The sequence below is a fragment of the Candoia aspera genome, chromosome 10 (genome assembly GCF_035149785.1).
Source record: "Candoia aspera isolate rCanAsp1 chromosome 10, rCanAsp1.hap2, whole genome shotgun sequence".
Lineage (NCBI taxonomy): Eukaryota > Metazoa > Chordata > Lepidosauria > Squamata > Boidae > Candoia > Candoia aspera.
In genome coordinates, this window is record NC_086162.1 from 23,379,059 (window position 1) to 23,391,778 (window position 12,720).

The window sequence follows — 12,720 nt, forward strand, 5'->3', positions numbered from 1 at the left end:
CCCACCTTTTCAAATCGAAAAGGAAGAGAAAACCTCACCCCGCATGGACTTTTTGGGTAAGAAAGAAAATGATTTTGCGACTTACGGCTCTGATGACTAAAAAGACCAGGTTATAGAAAGGAAGGGAATTAGGAGGAAATCTTGGAGATTTGATTAGAATTGTATGTATAACTGCCGAGAGGAAGATTGGAAGCCACTTTTATCCATCATCTATCTCTCTATCTATCCATCCATCTATCTTCGTTTTCTGTTCTATTCTGTTCTTTTATTTTTCTTTTTTTCTATCTTTTTTCTGTTTTGTTTTGTTTTTTCTGCTTTCTGCTTTCTGCTTTCTTTCTTTCTTTCTTTCTTTCTTTCTTTCTTTCTTTCTTTCATCTTTTAGTAAAAACTACTTATAAAGAAAGAGAAAACCTGGAAGCAGACCAGCTTCTTCCCCCTTCCCAAACCCCCCACCCACGACGGTTCCTAAGGCTGTAGGCTCCCCGCACCCCAAGGAAAGCGAAGCCTGGCTTGCCGCTGCGGAGCAGAGAACGCGCCGCGGTTCAGGTCCCCAGACTTACATCGTGGATGGAGCATGCTGACTCCGGCAGAGATTCCCCGGCTTGATTCCTAGGAGCCCCGCCGGGCAGGGCTGCGAAGCGGCTCCCTCAGCCTCGGCGGCATGCTGGCTCCGAGCCGGGTCCGCGAGCTGCCCTCCCGAGCGCGGCGCGGGCGCAGCGGCGGCGGGAGAGGGAGGAGAGGCGTGGAGCTCACCTGAATCCGGAGTGAGAGCCGGGGAGGTCGCGCCGGGGCCCTCCTGCTATTCCTCCTCCTCTTCCTCCTCTGGCGCTGCCGGAGCCTCGCCCGCAGGAATGCCCTGGGGACGCGCCTCCGCCGGCACCGGGGCGAGATGGCAGCCGCGCTCCCAGGGGCAAAGCTCCTCCCGTCCCGGGCAGGAGCGGAGCGGAGCGGAGCGGAGCAAAGGGCAGATCGGAGGCGGAAGGCGCGCGCGCCCGACCCCCAACCCCCACCCCTGCACACCTCCCCGGGCCCCGAGGCGTCTGAGTCTCGCCCTGGAAGTGTGCGCGGGTCCAGGCGGGGCGGAGCGGCAACTTAGGCTCGCCAGGCGCCGCGAGGGGAGGTCCGGCAGCCGCTGCAAGCTGGCGGGTTGGAATCAGGCGCTAGTCCTCATGGTTGCGCCGGATGGAGCAGGAGGGAGGGAGTCACGCGTCCTTGGGGTTGCAGAGCAGGGGCGAGGACCGGGCCCTTCCGGCCGAGGGACCCCGGAGGCAGATTGCTTTTAAGGGAGGAGGTGCTCTCGGTCTGCTCTGAAGTTGGCTGCAAGACGAGCGGCCTTGCGCTGGGGCCAGTCGCGTTCTTGCAGAGCCCAAGAAGAGAAGGTGTGGGGTGGCTGCTTGGCAAGGAAAGAGAAAGAGGAGGGGAAGGGTGCAGGGAGGAAGAGAGAGACGCGAATAGGCTGGCTGGCTTGTTTAAGCATGCACCGTTTCTCAACCTGAGCAACTTTAAGATGGGTGGACTTCAACCTCCAGAATTCCCCAGCCAGCCATGCTGCAGGGAAAAGAGTCTTGTGGCTTAACATCAGGCGTGAATTCAGCCCTGGGCTTTGTAGACCAGAGTTCGGGACAAACTGGGTTGTGTGAACACAGCCCAGAGCATCAGGAGGTGTTTGGTCCGAGGCCCCCTCCCTCTTAGCAGCAACACTGAGTCCAGAGCTCGATTTGGCCCTCAGAAATGAAACTTCTGGCAAGGCATTCAACAGGGAGAGTTCCACAAAGGTCAGCCTCCGACTCCAGCCTTGACTATGGAGTTTCCTGTAGCCTTCAGCTGATGTGTCTCCCCAGCCTGGACCACCCTCCAGGGCTGCTGTGAGGCTAAAAGCCAGTGGGTAGAACCAGGCAGTCCACTCAATTTGGGGAGCAGGGCAGGTGAGAAAACAAAAGATTGTGAGAATAGGAAAAGGCAAAGCAGCCCCTTTGGGGCTTCTGTCTCTGAAAACCCAGATCAGAACATCTCCCAGGCCTCCCTAGCCTACTGCTCTTCTGCCCAGATAGAGGGCAGGGCTGACCTGTAGGGAAGCAGAGAATGTGTGAGTGGTAAATCAGTTTAAATTGTCCCATGTCAAAAGCAGCTGCCAAGTCCCCTGCTGGTGTATTTTCAGCTGCAGCCCATGCATGCAGATGAATCACTTCCCTTTCTCTCTCTCACACACACCCCGCTTCCTCCCTGCAAAATCCTAACTTCCCCAGGCCAGGGTTCCATTAAAAGCATCGTTTGTGCTACTGGGAACTCTCCTCATCCTTCTGGCTGGCTGGAAGACCAACTGGAATTATGAGCCAGGTGGGGGACTGCACCCCAGGCCACCAGAAGTGGGGCAGGCCACTTATGCAAAGAGCCCCCCAGCCAAGGGCCCCCACCTGGCTCACTCACCTGTGTCCTGCAGACCATCCTGCAGGGGTGTTGGCAAATGTTTGTCCCTTTGAGATACACAGCCTCTCTCAGGATTCAACGTTGACTTCGACCTCTGCAGGTATCCAAAGCTTACAGGAGAACTGACTCGCTTTCTCAGTTCAACAACAAATTGCACCACTGGAAACAGGCCTGGAAGAGGCATCCCAATGTTACGGAGGGCTGGGCTTAGTTGGAGGCACTCTGTGTATCTCAGAAGAGCTTATTGACAGCCTGTTGTTAAGTGCACAGCCCCAGAGTGGGAGAACAGAAGAAGTTTTGTTCTGAAGGAGGAACTGAGATATGCTTTAAGGTCCAGCTCAGTCAAGGACTAGGAAAACAAACATTTTCTAACGAGCATTTGTTCTCTGTCCGAGCAAGAAACCACAGGAGCAAATTAGAGTTGCTTTAAGGTCAAGTTGAGTCAGAGACTAAGAAAACAAACATTTTCTAATGAGCTTTTGGGTTCCAAGTGCTTGGACCTTTTCTTCCCAAAGTAAACTTTCAGCAAGAAAATGGAAACATTCAGCTTTAAGTCCTCTTCCAAAATTAAGCAGTCCTTTGAGAAGGATTTGCATCTCATCTCCCAGGGCAGACCCAGCAGGTTTAACAGTCCTGTTTCTGCCCTTTCTCTGAGGCAGCAGAAACAAGTTCCCCAGACTCTGGGAACGGGGGTGTTTTCATGTGATGGCAAGGATCACGCATCACGGTAAACTGGGGGACCGTGAGTTCTAGTCCCGCCTTGGGCATGAAAGCCGGCTGGGTGACCTCGGGCCAGTCCCTCTCTCCCAGCCCTGGGAAGGAGGCAATGGCAAACCACTTCTGAAGAAACCTTGCCTAGGAAACCGCGGGGACTAGTCTAGAGAGGCGCCAGGAGTCAAGAATGACTTGAAAGCACCAAAATCTCTCTTTCTCCATCTCTCATCTATGTCTGTCTGTCTGTCTGTATGCATTTACTTTTAGTTACAGCAGCTGGCTTTTACTAGTTTTAGAGGAAAATGATCTATCCAACCAATCCATGAGAAAAGTCACAGGCTAAGCCAGACTTGCAAATAAAACTCCTAACCAAGTTTTTCTTTCTTAGTTTTAGAGGTTCTTCCCATACCATAGAGAGCCCTCTTCCTAACCTTTTTAGCATCATGCCTACTCAGACGTGCCTGTTTCTCAGGGTTGGGTTTCTGTTGCCATGCTGGTTTTGTTACGCAGAGCAGAGCCCCACCCCCCACCTTTCTGCTTGGCCCATCCATCGCCAAGGAATGGCTTAGTCCTCCCACTCCCAGCCCATTGCAAATGGACCCTGTGTTTTCCAGTGTTTGATTCCTCGTTTTTCACTCTGAGCTGCCTTGATCACTTCAGAGCGGACGGTCTCCCTGTCCTAGTAGTGGCCTCAATATCTGCCCTGTCCTTTGCAGTCAGAAATCGCTATATAATAGCTATTATTATTAATTATATATAAATATAAATATATGACAAAATTTCCATCTGTCAACTCCAAAAGGCCACACTGCTTGGATTTGCATATATACTATGCCAAAACATTATAATGTCCTAGGTTCTCAGGGAGAACTTGATGCAAAGGAAGGCCAACACCAGCTAAGGAACTGGCAGCTGTGATTTCACGCTGTTGTGTATAAAATGATAATAGATCACATTTATATGCTGCCCAACTTGCAGCAACTCTTACAGTTGACCCAGTGATGGCCCATTAAGTCAATGAACTTAATTTATGGGGAAATCTTTTAATGTTCAAGATTTTATTTATTTATTTATTTATTTATTTATTTATTTATTTAAATTTATTGGCTGCCCAACTTCAGTGGACTCTGGGCAACGTACAAAATTAGGGGGAAAAAAACCCATAAAAACAGCTAAGAACATTAAATCAGGCAGCTTGCCCAGACTAAAATGATCTAATAGACAACAAAATCAACAAAACAAAACAGGGGCGGCCTTAAACAGATGATAAACATCAACCCCATAAGATGTTGATCCTATGTTAAATTATGATACCAAATGTTGGAATCCAACTATTTTTCAGGATCTATGGCTATATTGGGCCTGGGGTGTTGCTAAAAGAATTATTTTGAGAAATTGGAAAAGTAGCATTATTCTTGCTATTAAGGATTAGATTCAAGAGATGGGTCATTTATCTGCTTTTAGAAAGGCAATTTTATCTCCTAATGAAAAAAATGACACTTTTTCTTTGGCATACATTTTGTAACAATAGACAATAATTGTTTGTTTAATTTAGATCCAGAAACTTCTGAGTATTGTTTGATATTGATGGATATGTGAAATTTTTCTCCTTGTTTTTGTTGTTTTATTGTGTTACATGTTTTCCTTTTTTTCCTTTTTATGTATTTATTGTAAAACCTGTTAAGATAAACAAACTCCATTAATTTTTTTTTTATTAACTTAACAAATGAGTTCACGACTCAACTATTGTTGTTGTTTATTCGTTCAGTCACTTCCGACTCTTCGTGACTTCATGGACCAGCCCACGCCAGAGCTTCCTGTCGGTCGTCAACACCCCCAGCTCCCCCAGGGACGAGTCCGTCACCTCCAGAATATCATCCATCCACCTTGCCCTTGGTCAGCCCCTCTTCCTTTTGCCCTCCACTCTCCCTAGCATCAGCACCTTCTCCAGGGTGTCCTGTCTTCTCATTATGTGGCCAAAGTATTTCAGTTTTGCCTTTAATATCGTTCCCTCAAGTGAGCAGTCTGGCTTTATTTCCTGGAGGATGGACTGGTTTGATCTCCTTGCAGTCCAAGGCACTCTCAGAATTTTCCTCCAACACCACAGTTCAAAAGCATCAATCTTCCTTCGCTCAGCCTTCCTTATGGTCCAGCTCTCGCAGTCATATGTTACTACAGGGAACACCATTGCTTTAACTATGCAGACCTTTGTTGTCAGTGTGATGTCTCTGCTCTTAACTATTTTATCGAGATTTGCCATTGCTCTTCTCCCAAGGATTAAGCGTCTTCTGATTTCCTGACTGCCGTCAGCATCTGTAGTAATCTTTGCACCTAGGAATACAAAGTCTTTCACTGCTTCTACATTTTCTCCCTCTATTTGCCAGTTATCAATCAAGCTGGTTGCCATAATCTTGGTTTTTTTGAGGTTTAGCTGCAAGCCAGCTTTTGCACTTTCTTCTTTCACCTTCATCATAAGGCTCCTCAGTTCCTCTTCACTTTCAGCCATCAAAGTGGTATCATCTGCATATCTGAGATTGTTAATGTTTCTTCCAGCGATTTTAACTCCAGCCTTGGATTCCTCAAGCCCAGCATGTCGCATGATGTGTTCTGCATACAAGTTGAATAGGTAGGGTGAGAGTATACAGCCCTGCCGTACTCCTTTCCCAATCTTAAACCAGTCCGTTGTTCCGTGGTCTGTTCTTACTGTTGCTACTTGGTCGTTATACAGATTCTTCAGGAGGCAGACAAGATGACTTGGTATCCCCATACTGCTAAGAACTTGCCACAATTTGTTATGGTCCACACAGTCAAAGGCTTTAGAATAGTCAATAAAACAGAAATAGATGTTTTTCTGAAACTCCCTGGCTTTTTCCATTATCCAGCGGATATTGGCAATTTGGTCTCTAGTTCCTCTGCCTTTTCTAAACCCAGCTTGTACATCTGGCAATTCTCGCTCCATGAATTGCTGAAGTCTACCTTGCAGGATCTTGAGCATTACCTTACTGGCATGTGAAATGAGTGCCACTGTTCGATAGTTTGAACATTCTTTAGTGTTTCCCTTTTTTGGTATGGGGATATAAGTTGATTTTTTCCAATCTGATGGCCATTCTTGTGTTTTCCAAATTTGCTGGCATATAGCATGCATTACCTTGACAGCATCATCTTGCAAGATTTTGAACAGTTCAGCTGGGATGCCGTCGTCTCCTGCTGCCTTGTTATTAGCAATGCTTCTTAAGGCCCACTCAACCTCACTCTTCAGGATGTCTGGCTCTAGCTCACTGCCCACACCATCAAAGCTATCCCCGATATTGTTATCCTTCCTATACAGGTCTTCTGTATATTCTTGCCACCTTTTCTTGATCTCTTCTTCTTCTGTTAGGTCCTTGCCATCTTTGTTTTTGATCATACCCATTTTTGCCTGGAATTTACCTCCAATGTTTTTAATTTTCTGGAAGAGGTCTCTTGTCCTTCCTATTCTATTGTCTTCTTCCACTTCCGCGCATTGTTTGTTTAAAAATAATTCCTTATCTCTTCTGGCTAACCTCTGGAATTTTGCATTTAATTGGGCATATCTCCCCCTATCACTGTTGCCTTTTGCTTTCCTTCTTTCTTGGGCTACTTCTAGTGTCTTAGCAGACAGCCATTTTGCCTTCTTGGTTTTCTCTTTCTTTGGGATGTATTTTGTTGCCGCCTCCTGAACAATGCTGCCAACTTCTGTCCAGAGTTCTTCCGGGACCCTATCTACTAAGTCCAGTCCCTTAAATTGATTCTTCACCTCCACTGCATAGTCCTTAGGAATATTAGTGAGCTCATATCTAGCTGATCTGTGGGTCTTCCCTAATCTCTTTAGTCTGATCCTAAATTGTGCAATAAGAAGTTCGTGATCTGAACTACAGTCAGCTCCAGGCCTTGTTTTTACCGACTGTACAGATGTCCGCCACCTTTGGCTGCAAAGGATGTAGTCAATCTGATTTCGGTGTTCTCCATCTGGTGAAGTCCACGTATAAAGCCGTCTCTTAGGTTGTTGGAAGAGAGTGTTTGTTATGCACATTGAGTTGTCTTGGCAAAATTCTATCAGCCTGTGTCCTGCTTCATTTTGTTCTCCCAGGCCATACTTACCTGTAATTCCAGGTGTCATTTGACTGCCCACCTTAGCATTCCAGTCTCCTGTGATGAAAATAACATCTCTTTTAGGCGTGTTGTCCAGTAGGTGCTGCAGATCCTCATAGAAGTGCTCTACTTCAGCTTCTTCAGCATCTGTGGTTGGGGCATATATTTGGATCACTGTGATGTTAGATGGCTTGCCCTGAATTCGAATTGAGATCATTCTGTCATTTTTTGGGTTGTATCCAAGCACTGCTTTAGCCACTTTACGATTAATTATGAAGGCTACTCCATTTCTTCTGTGGTCCTCTTGTCCAAAGTAGTAGATCTGGTGGTCATTTGATGTGAAGTGGCCCATTCCAGTCCATTTCAGTTCACTGACGCCCAGAATGTCTATCTTTAATCTTGACATCTCACCAATAACCACATCCAATTTGCCCTGGCTCATAGATCTTACATTCCAGGTTCCAATGGTGTGTTGGTCCTTAGAACATCGGATTCGCCGTTCACCACCAGCACTGTCGGCCGCTAGCCGTCCTTTCGGCTTTGAGCTAGCTGCGTCATCACATCTGGGGCTAGTTGAGCTCATCCTCTGTTCCTCCCCAGTAGCATTTTGACCATCTTCCGACCTGGGGTCTCATCTTCCGATGGTATACCGACATATCTCTGGTTGTACTGATCCATTTAGTTTTCACGGCAAGAATACTGGGGTGGGTTGCCATTACCTTCCCCAGGGATCGCATTTAGTCTGACCTCTCTGTCATGACCTTCCCGTCTTGGGCGGCCCTTCACGGTTTAGCTCATGGCATCATTGAGGCGCTCAAGCTCCAGCACCACGACAAGGTAACGATCCTTTGCTGAAGGACTCAACTATTACCTTAACCAATAAGCTGATTTGGCGTAGGGGTGAAGGTGCTGGGCTAGAAACCAGGAGTCTGTGAGTTCTAGTCCTGCTTTAGGCATGGAAGCCAGCTGGGTGACCTTGGGCCAGTCTGTCTCAGACCAATCAATCTCATAGGGTTGCTGTGGTGGGGAAAACAGGTGTGAGCATTAGGGATGTTCACTGCCATTGTGTTCACTGAAAACAAAGGCAGGATAAAAATCTAATTAATTAATTAACTAACTAACTAACTATCCTATACCTTCCTTCCATCTCCCAGGAGCATCCTTTCAATTTCTACCCAGGCTGGGTGCAGCAAGCTTTCCGGTCTCCTGCCTGCAGCACTGCAAAGCTTCCCTTTTACTTGAAACTTAGGTAGGCAACTTTGCTGCGGTGAAGCTGAACAATCTGTTCTTCCTTGCTATTGTGTTTCGGCAGGGCTACAAAGCCAGGTAGGGATGAAAGAACAACCTGTTCCCGCTGCTCTGATTTCTGTATCATCGGAGAAACGATGGTACCCTACAGCAAAAAAAGGCAAGAGTCCGCATTAGTGGCAAAGGAGATAATGCGGCCGTGTGTGTCTGTGTGTGTGTAGGCATCCATATAGGCAAACACTTCGGGAGCAGAGGAGAGGCACAAAGAGTAGTGAGAAGGGAGTGGTTTATTTATTGACTTATTTATTTATCAGATTTGTCACCACCCATCTCCTCCGAACGTGGTTCCTGAAGGGCAAAAGCCAGCTTTCGTAGATTGGTCCAGCAGGGGACGGTCAAACAAGGTGGTCTTTCCTGATGGATGGGAAGGGAAAAAAACAGGAGAATGATCCATCAGACGACAGGGGCCGTTCCCAAACAGAGCACCAGCCCAGTTGCCAATCCTCTGCAATCCGGACGGGCATTCCTGAAGCTGGTTTAAGAAAGAAACAGGAGCAGCCGGGGATACAAATCTCCTCTGAATCTCTGTGACCCTTGGCTAGGATTGTCTGCTTCAGCGTCTGCGTCTCTGAGTGACTAAGCTGGCCATCCATCAGAAACACTCCCAAGAAAAACAGAATTTACAGGGGAAATTTTGTTTGTACTTGTTCTTCTGCAATAATTCAGGATGCAAAATAAAGAAGAAACGATTGTTCTGACGGAGGTTGGACCGGAAGCTATTCTTTGTAAACCTGTGCTAAGTATTAAATGCGAAATTAGTATTCTTTCTGGCTGGACGTGAAGGAGCACCCCAAAAATTCACATACTCCCAAGCCAAACAATTTCCTAAACGGCTCACTTAAGAAAGTAATTTCCCCACCCCAAAACTGAAAGTTGGTAGTCCTTTGAACAAGTCCTGTATGAGGTTTATCTGTCCTTGTCGAGTGGTTTGGAGGGCTTAAACCATCTCCGTGTTTCTGTCCATTTACCTAAGGAATCCCACCAGGCATGTGCATAGAGTATGATAAAAGAAACCAAGGTCATGGCCGCAGTGGTATGACACACATAAACAATGGCAGAGTTTCGATTGGGCCATCACAGCCCCCATCTTGACTTTTTTGACCACTCCCTGCAGACACCCCTGGGTCCCACTCATAACTTGTTCATTTATTCTGTAATTTATCTCTTCTGTTTTTCTGCCAGGTTAATACGAAACATTCCAAGACCGAAGTGGGATATTAGATTTCGAGTAAAGGTAAAGGTTTCCCTTGACATTAAGTCCAGTCATGTCCGACTCTAGGGGGCGGTGCTCATCTCCGTTTCAAAGCCAAAGAGCCGGAGTTTGTCCGTAGACACTTCCTCCGTGGTCATGTGGCCGGCATGACTAAACGGAACACCGTTACCTGCCCGCCGAAGTGGTACCTATTAATCTACACTCATTGGCATGTTTTTGAACTGCTAGGTTGGCAGGAGCTGGGACTAGCAATGGGAGCTCACCCCGTCATGTGGATTCGATCGGCAAGCTCCGCAGCTCAGCGGTTTAACCTGCAGCGCCACCACATACATTAGGCGTTATTCATCACAATGCCTTGCCAGATAAGACTCAAGCTCCATTACTTCCAGAGGAAAGGAAGCAAATGCCCAAATTGGGAGCAAATGTTGAGCTGTGCCCTTGAAAACCTGGCAGTTTTTGATCCAGATTTTGGCACAATCCGGGATACAGGGCAAACTCGTCACTCACGGAGCAGAGAGGGTTCCGTGGAAATTTCCAGAAGAGTTTGTGGCTTGAGACCCGGAAGGTCAGAGATGGAACATGAAGGAAAGACCACAGGCAACCCGATTCAGCCAAACGAGTTGAGTTCCTTGGGGGCGAACTTTTGAGAATGTAAAGGTCACTCCTGGCTGCTCGCCACCGTCACGCATCCCCCCAAATGTTGGAGAACTAGATTTGCAAAAATCACCTACCAGGGTTGGGGAGGGGAGAGAAAGGAGGCCAGAAGGGCTCTTACAGTCTGAAAGCTTACAGCATCTCCAGAGTCAGGTTTGAATAATATAAACTACAGTATGTTACAACATGGGGAGAGAATCTGGAAAGGTTTTCTGTCTGCCCTTGTGTGCTGTGTGTTTTTTGAGCATCCTCCAGATCAACACTTTTATTTTAGGGCTTCACTCTTCAGTTTACCGCATGCTCAAAACACACACACGTACACACACACCATGCAACAATCACAAAAAACCCTGAAAGGTTTTCTTCTCCTGCCTCTGTTTCCAACCAGGAACACTTGAATGGGCATCATGCAGTGTTGGGCCCTTGTCTGGAACTGGTGCGGCCCGGGGCAAAAAAGGAGAAAAGGGGAGTGGGCCAGTGGCAGGGGGACCATGGCATGATTCTCATCAGTTTGGGCTCAGCCTCAGATTTAGGAAAGGTGGTTTCTGCTTGCCATTTGAATTCTGGGTTACCTGATCCAACCTGTCTGGCTGAGCTACGTGGAGGAGTAGGTCGGGAAGGGCGTGCCCAGGGCAGGTTTTATGATGCATGCGGAGAGAACAGGAGAATTGCTGGTATGAAGCATGATAAGCTGGGCCAAAGTTTGCAGCTGAAAAACTCTGCATCAAGGAAGTTAATTTGCTTTTGACACTTTGGAGGCCATCTGCATGGGAAAAGGTGTCTCGTGTGAGGTGACAATGGCCGATTTGGTAGTTTCAGATCACCAAGTACGCAGAGCAAGAACCCAGCAAAGTTACAAAACCTAAGGTGGGAACTCCTTGGTAGAAGTCCAGTACAACTGGGCTGAATTCTCACTCAAGGGATCCCCTTGTTTCATCCCTTCTCAGAGACACAACTCCAATTTTGTGGGGTGGGGGGTACACAGGTGATCAGTCGACCCAAGCTCCACATCTGGAGGTTTCTTCCTTGCAAAATAGGGTTCAGTTATTATTCACCCATGGATCAGTATGCTTTATTCAAGGCAGTTACACGATCAATGAAAATATAATGCTAAGGCTTAGTTTACCCTTTGGGGTTTCAACAGACAAAAAATAATAACAAATAATGGAGAGTGACATAGGATGCGGTGAAAACAAAACTGGGCTCCCATGAATATTTGCCTAAGGATCTCCCACTGTCTTAAGACCCTGCCACAATTTAAGGACACTTCCAGGCCAGAACTTGAATTAGGCTTGTCTTACAGATGCAGGAAACTGAAATGATAGAATCATAGAGATAAAAAAATTATAGTTCTAGAGCGGCAGGTGCCATGTTTAAAATACCTTACGTTCAAAGAAAGGCCAAAGACAAACAGTTCTGGGAAGGAAGCATCATTCCACCACATCTGGATTCTGTCATAACTTCCCACTTACTTCTGCCGCATGTGATGACTAATAAATTGATTTGTCATCACATTCGGTTTCAGGATGGTTCTTCCACCCTCCTGGATAATTAAAAATAAAGCTGATAGACAAATGTAAAATCCAGTATTCTAATGGTAATTGTGTAATGGCAGAAGACTTACACAAATGAATGTGCCTTATCCAACTATGGAAAGAACGGGAGCCACCAAATTCTTTGCGGGGGAGTGCAGCATTTTAGCTTCTCTGCCAGAAAACCTGATTCTGAATGCAAAATCCTAGTATCTTGACTGGGCGTGTTGTCTTTTCCTTTGATAAGTGAGATTAGCCGAACTCTAGTCTGCTTTATCTATTCACCTGGCTGTCAACTGCTAATAAAACGGAAAGCCCAGATCTCTATCAGCCTTTAATCATGCTTTTCTTACCCTTCGTAGTTCATGTCCTAGTTTGTTATCTCATCTGGAAAGGACATGAGTATTCTAATCAAGGGCTGAAGAGTTTGCCAAGCAGATCATCTCAAAAAAGCACTTTACAATTTGATTATTAAGAAGAGATGTGATATGGGAAGAAGAGATTTTTTTTTTCTTAGTAGAGATGGCGTTAACTTACTGAAATTGTTTATATTGGTCTGGAGGGGAGGGGGGTCATCTTTTTTTTCTCTATTTTTTCTTGACTCTATATTTTCTTAGTTTGTATTAGTTTTTTAATCTTTGTCTATATAGACTTTAATAAAATTAAAAAACCAGGTAAACTGCAATTTATGGCTTGAAGTTATTTCTCATGGCTTCTTTGGCAAATCATGCCTAAAACTCAGTGTAACATGTGAACTCAGCC